At 39.9% G+C, this 6,622-nt stretch overlaps 1 pseudogene; it reads right to left on the bottom strand.

Annotated features, from left to right (window-relative positions):
• Positions 1-4,752: 4,752 nt before the first annotated feature.
• LOC133775801 (large ribosomal subunit protein uL3-like) lies at positions 4,753-5,713 on the bottom strand (annotated as a pseudogene).
• Positions 5,714-6,622: the final 909 nt, after the last annotated feature.

Here is a 6,622-nt window from a genome sequence, read left to right as displayed (position 1 = left end):
ACCTGAGTTTGAGGGATGCTGGTAACATGATGCTTAGGAATTCAGCCCCAGGGTTTCTGCTGCTCCCTGTTGCTTTGGCACTGAGCTCAGTATGATGTCAATTACGATCTCAGGAGGTTTGCCCTATTTGTGAATCCAACTGCTGACATTCAGGGTCATTCAGGGCTGGAGGAGAGATCATGGGAAATGGGAATGGAACCTCCCATAGTGACCTACACTGAACTCACGGACATTTTCAGTGGGGTAGGGAATGGTAAGTGGGTATAGGGTAAAACATACGGAAAGGCATGACAAAATAATGTTAGGGCACCATGTGGGTGAAAGGCTGAAGAACTAAAGCTGCTATAAAGAGATTTAGAGACACACCTGTGTATTCCTTCCCAAACTCATGCACTGAGGCCACCTGAGTTGTAGGGTCCCCTTTCTCCATGATGAGACTGTCAGAATTTCTGCTTTCTGAAAATAATCTACAGAATTCTCAAGTTGTGTTGTTATTTGCTCTAAGGAAACTGAACTGCTGAGCAGACTAATTGTCATGATGGCTTTGGTAGCCAGGGAGAAATTAGCATCAAGGTTTTGTTGGAGAATGTTGAGCCAACATAATGCATGCCAAAATTGCCTTTTTCTAATGAAAACCAGTGTATGCCTCTGGGTAGCTCTGAAGACTACAAATGATTTCCTTTCCTTTGAAGTGCGTGACAATTTAAAATATTCTTCTTCATGACTTGCTGCATGTCAATGAGATATGTTAGTCAGGTGATGGGTCTCTAAGCAGTGAAGGGAGATTAACTAGTAGAAAAAAACCCCACAAAAATTGAAACAAATATTATCAATGAGACAGTAATGAGATTGAGAACACAGTAGCTTTTCCTTTCCTCTCAGCTGCTCATGATACTGATTTTTGCTTTAGAATAATAATCGGATTCCTAGCATCATCTAAAACCTGTTTGCAAAGTGCTAAAATTTTTTGAAACTTCTTCAAGGAGAAGAGTAGTAACAGAGAGGGTAGGGCAAGCAAAGCATTCAGAATGATGATTTAGAAGCAAAGATATACAAGTGTGCTGTTTTTATGACCCTTGAAGCATAGAACAATGTACAGTGAAAGCAACAGAGTAGAATAAATCATAGGAAGGTCTTCCACCCTTGCTTCCTTCATTCATAAAAACACCTATTGAGCATTTATGCATCAGATGCTATTCCAGGCACTGGTTATGCACTGGTTATACAACGATTAATAAAATAGAACACTCTTCTGCCCTCAAGATCTTATAGTCTCCAAGCTACATTTTTAGGATTGGGTTGTTTCTAGAATTGTCCTAAAATTAGGCTCCTATTGCCATCTTCAATTTAGTGGATTTTTAAAAAATAAGAATTTGGCTTCATCTGAAAAAATATGGGCAGAATCAGAAGTATGTACAAAACGCTTTGAGAGAATCAAAAAGGGAGGTATTGTGTGGACAGATGGAACAAATGGAAAGTTCTACACAAAGATACTGGGGACTGGTGACAGGACGTGTGTGGGCAGTCAGTCAAAAGTAGTGTAGCCAAGGGAAGGAGACTTCAGAGTAGAGTAAAATACAGATAAATAAAGAAAAGCTACTTAGGTGGAAAGACAAATAAATGATGATTTTGCCTCTTTGTGAAGGGGAGTGTTCTGTTAAAAGCACATCATAGGATATTATTGAAATACTTCTGAATTCAGATTTGCTCACTTACTTTTGGTGTTTGGTGCCTGAAAGCTGGCTGTGAAATAGATTTTGGCAGGATTGAAATAACTATACTTATGAAAACCTGTAACTGCGACACTGCAAACGAATAGTTTATGGTCACAAGGAGATATTTACTTTATCTATGTATCTGTCTGTCTATATATATATATATGTAACTTTTTCAACCCAACATGTAGCATTTATACTAGTCTTTATCAGAAAAAGTCTGCAGTGGATCTCAGAATAAAGTGCAAATTAAAAAGATAAATTAATATGAAGGATATGGTCAGATTGCCTCCAAGTCTTGTCTTTGGACATTTATTGGTTATTGGAGATGTGATTCAACATATTTCCTTGAACCTCATCCTAAGTATCAGAGAATGACTGCTATTCTGAATTTGTCTGAAAAATTTGCTTTTCTTCTGGTCTTGCTTACTTCAACAGGGAAGTCTTGGGGTATTGATCTCCTGAGTCCTAACCACATACCTGTTTATTTGGTAGGTGTCCTCATTCACTCATTTCTCTCTCTTGTGAATGTCAATCTGAGTCCAAAAAACTCAGCTTTGAATGTAATTCAACTCTGGATTGCAGTCAGGGAAGATTAAAGTTTGATCTCTGCTGGGGATCTTTCTTTAAGAAATTGCCCCCTGATCCAGGGCCCTCCTCCACTCACTGCTTGACATGTTTTGGGGGATAATCTCCATTCCCTGCCCAGGAGGAGTCTCACTGCTGTCCAGAGTCAATCTCTCTCCCCACTTTCCATCCATGTTCTTAGAAACAGAGAGAATTACCTTCTCCTCTCTCTCCATCCTCAGATATGCTTGCTTCTCTGCACTAAGTTCCTACTCACAAATGAACTAAAGCTTTTGAAAACAATGCCAGTGAGGGAAGGATCTTACAAACCATTTTTTTGCCTTTCTCTCTGCCAATAATCTGCTGTGGAAAAAAAATCACAAAAGCTTCTGGTTTGAGATGACTCTTTTCTCTCTAATCTGATCTTTCAAGGCATTAGTGGCAGCAATTGTCATGTGGAGAGTGACATGGAGCCATGGGCTCTCACTGCATTTTCTTTTTTTAAAATTTTTTATTTTAAAATTTTTTTAATTTATTCTTTTCTTTTCTTTTCTTTTTTTTTTCTTTTACAAACCCTTGTGTCTAGGGCTGACTTTCAATAGATCGCAGCGAGGGAGCTGCTCTGCTACATGCGAAACCCCAACCCAGAAGCAGGTCGTCTACAAATGCTTTAGCACCAGGTTCCCCACGAACGTGTGGTGCGTGACGGGTGAGAGGGCGGCCCCCTTTCCGGCTCTCACTGCGTTTTCAAAAGGTGCAAACAACTCAATGTCCATCAACTGATGAATGGATAAGTAACATGTTGTTTATCCATATGGTATGAATGGTGCATCATCCACAAAAGGGGAAGTACCAATACATGCTACACTGTGAGTGAAACCTGAAACATTACACTGAGTGAAAGAAGCCAATCACAAAAGGTCTTCTATTGTATGATTACATTCAGCTATAATAGCCAGAATAGCCAAATCTATAGAGATAGAAAGCAAATTGGTGGTTAATGGGGGCTTTGGGGGTTGAGAGAGTTTGACAGAGCGACCGATAAAAAGGTAAGAGGTTTCTTTTGGGGGTGATAAAAATGTTCTAGAATTTACTGTAACAATCACACAATTCTCTGAATATACTAATAAATGTTGAATTGTATATATGTGTATATATTTGAATTCTTTAAAAGTTTTTCTGGGCATGTATTACTTTGACATTTTTATGGAGTGCAGTGTGATGCTTTAATACATATAAACAGTGTGATGTTTCAGTACATATGAAACAGCACTACACATAAACAGTAAATCAACTAAACCAAACAACTAGCCCTTTTATTTCTTAATCTTTTCTTTGTTTGGATTCTACTGGCTCCTCTCTTCAAGGTCTTTATACAATCTATAATACATTATTGGTGATTATAACCCACCCCTCTCTGCTATATAATACTAGAACTTATTACTTCCATTTGTTTTTGTTTACCTAACCAAACACTCAACCCTACCTCTATCCGTCCACCTCCACATCCTACCCAGCTTCTAGTAATCACTATTTCATGTTAAAATCAATTATATACCTTTAACTTCCATATATGAGAGAGAACATGTGTTCATCTTTCTAGGTTTGGCTTATTTCACATAACATGCCATCCTGTTCCATTTTGCAGCAAATGTCAGGATTTCAATTTTAATGGCTGAATATTATTCCATTGTGTACATATGCTGCATTTCTTTACCCATTCAGTCATTGGTGAATACCTAGTTTGATTCCACAGCTTGAATATGGTGAATAGTGCTATAGTAAACATGGGAGTAAAGGTAACTATTTCATATGCCAGTTTCATTTCCTTTGGATATATACCCAGTAGTAGGACAGCTGGGTAATATGGTAGATTAATTTTTAGTTTTTTGAGGAACCTTCATTCTGTTCTTCATAATGACTGTACTAGTTTATATTCATTCCAAGATTGTGTCAGAGTTCCCCTTTCTCACATTCTTACCAGGATTTGCTTTCTACTCCCCTACCCCCATCTTGATAATACCCATTTATACTAGTATGAGATGATAGTTCATTGTGGTTTTAATGTGTATTTCCCTGATTGCTAGTGATACTGAGCATTTTTTAATGAATTTGTTAGCTGTTTGTAGTTCTTTTGAAAAATATTTATTCAGGCCAGCGCTGCGGCTCAATGGGCTAATCCTCTGCCTGTGGCACCGGCATACTGGGTTCTAGTCCCAGTCGGGGTGCCAGATTCTGTCTCGGTTGCCCCTCTTCCAGGCCAGCTCTCTGCTGTGGCCCGGGAGTGCAGTGGAGGATGGCTCAAGTGCTTGGGCCCTGCACCCCATGGGAGACCAGGAGAAGTACCTGGCTCCTGCTATCGGATCAGCGAGGTGATCCAATGGCAAAGGAAGACCTTTCTCTCTGTCTCTCTCTCTCACTGTCCACTGTGCCTGTCAAAAAAAAAATATTTATTCAGATTCTTACCCATTTATCTCCACCCCCACCACTGGAAAGTAACTTTTAGTGCGATCCCACCAGCTGCACAATCTTTTTCTGCCATTAAGCTCCTTCTTCCATCTTTCCTAAACAGTCCCATGAATACCTTCTTCTCCTGCAGTCTGGAAGCAGCCATGACCAAGCTTGGAGGTAGTGTGGATGAATTTAAGGTCAGTCTTCTCAAGGGCCTACTGTCTGGTCTGCATCAGAGAGACTTGCAGAGTGAGCACTTCCTTCTTGGTCCCATCACACAGCCTTTCAGCATGCAACGTCATTGGTCACTTCACCGTAAGGCACAAAGCCACTCAGAAGGTTGGTGTTCTTGTCAGGCCATTAGTTGGCAAAAGCATTGTTCTCAATGTGTTTGCCATCCTTGATCAGGTAGCCCTGCCGATCGTGTATATCTTCTTGTTAATCTCCTTTCTGCCTAGCCCTTGCCACAGAGAAGGCCATATGCACAGAGTGCCAAGCCCCAATGCAGCGACCTTGTGCTAGGCAGCTTCTTGGTGTGCCAGCTGCTGGTGACTCCTATGTAGCCTTTGCCCAGGGTCACAACAGTGACACCAGTCATCTTGTCTGTTCTTGTAAAAGTGCCTTTTGTGCTCATCACTGATATACTTGGCAAAGATGACCTTGAAGGTCTGGATGCCTATGATGCCTATAACACCATGGACAGTGTCTCCATAACGATAACAGCCTCTACAACTTCCTTCTTGTTCACCTTGGGTCCCAGCCTATCAACTTCTCACAGTGTTTGTCCTGCTGGCCATGTAGCCCAGGAAAGCTGTGCAATGCAAAGGCTTGGAGGAATTATCCATGGGGATGCTCTTCACCTTCCTGTGATGCTTGCTTCCACACTTCCAAGGTGGGAAGCCCAGGAACCCATGCCTGGGCACAGAGAACTTCCTGTGAGATATCCTGCTACGAAATCCACTGATAGAGCCCAAGCCCATTTCTTAAGTGGATTGTTTCTGGTTTTTTTGCTAAGTCTTTTTTCAGGTTGTTATGTATTCTGGAGATTAACTGTTTGTCAGATGCATAGCTTGCAAATATTTTCTCCCATCCTGTAAGCTGTGTTGATTGTTGTGCAGAAGCTTCTTAGTTTACTATCCTTGCATTTATCTGTTTTTATTTTGTTGCCTATGCCAATGTCTTTGAGCATTTCCCCTAAGTTTTCTTCCAGCAGCTGTTTAATTTTCGTGTTCACATTAGGTCTTTGACTCATTTTGAGTTGATTTTCGTAGAGAATGAGAGTTAGGGGTAAACATTTAATTGTCTGAACATTCAGTCTCCCAAGCACCATTTATTGAAGAGATTGTCCTTTCTCCAGTGTATAGTCTTGTTGTGTCTGCGGAGAATCAGTTGGCTATAGATGCCTGGATTCATTTTGGTTATCACAAATAAGGCTAATTTAACTTTTTCCTTTCATGTTTATCTATATACCTTTATTTCTTTCTCTTGCCTAGTTGCTATGTTTAAAACTTTCAGTGCTATTTGAAGTAAGAATGGTGAGAGTGGACATCCTTCTCTGGTTCCAGATCTTAGAGGAAATGCTTTCAGTTTTTCCCACTCAGTGTGACATTGGCTGTGGGTTTGTCACTTATAGCCTATTTAATGAAGCATGTTCTTTCTAGATCTAATTTGTTCAAGATTTTTTTCAAAAAATCATGAATGGACATTGAATTTTATCAAAAGTGTTTTCTGTGTCTACTGAGATAATCATATGATTTTTTTATCCTTCATTCTGTTGATGTGATGTATTATGCTTGTTGATTTGCTTATGTTTATCTGCATCTCAGATAAATTCCACTTGATCGTGGTGAAGGTGTTTTTTTTGATGTGTTCTTTTTTTCAACTCACTA

The sequence above is a fragment of the Lepus europaeus genome, chromosome 17, assembly GCF_033115175.1.
Source record: "Lepus europaeus isolate LE1 chromosome 17, mLepTim1.pri, whole genome shotgun sequence".
NCBI lineage: Eukaryota > Metazoa > Chordata > Mammalia > Lagomorpha > Leporidae > Lepus > Lepus europaeus.
Note: the sequence above shows the minus strand (reverse complement) of the source record. Positions and strands in the feature narration are given on the sequence as shown.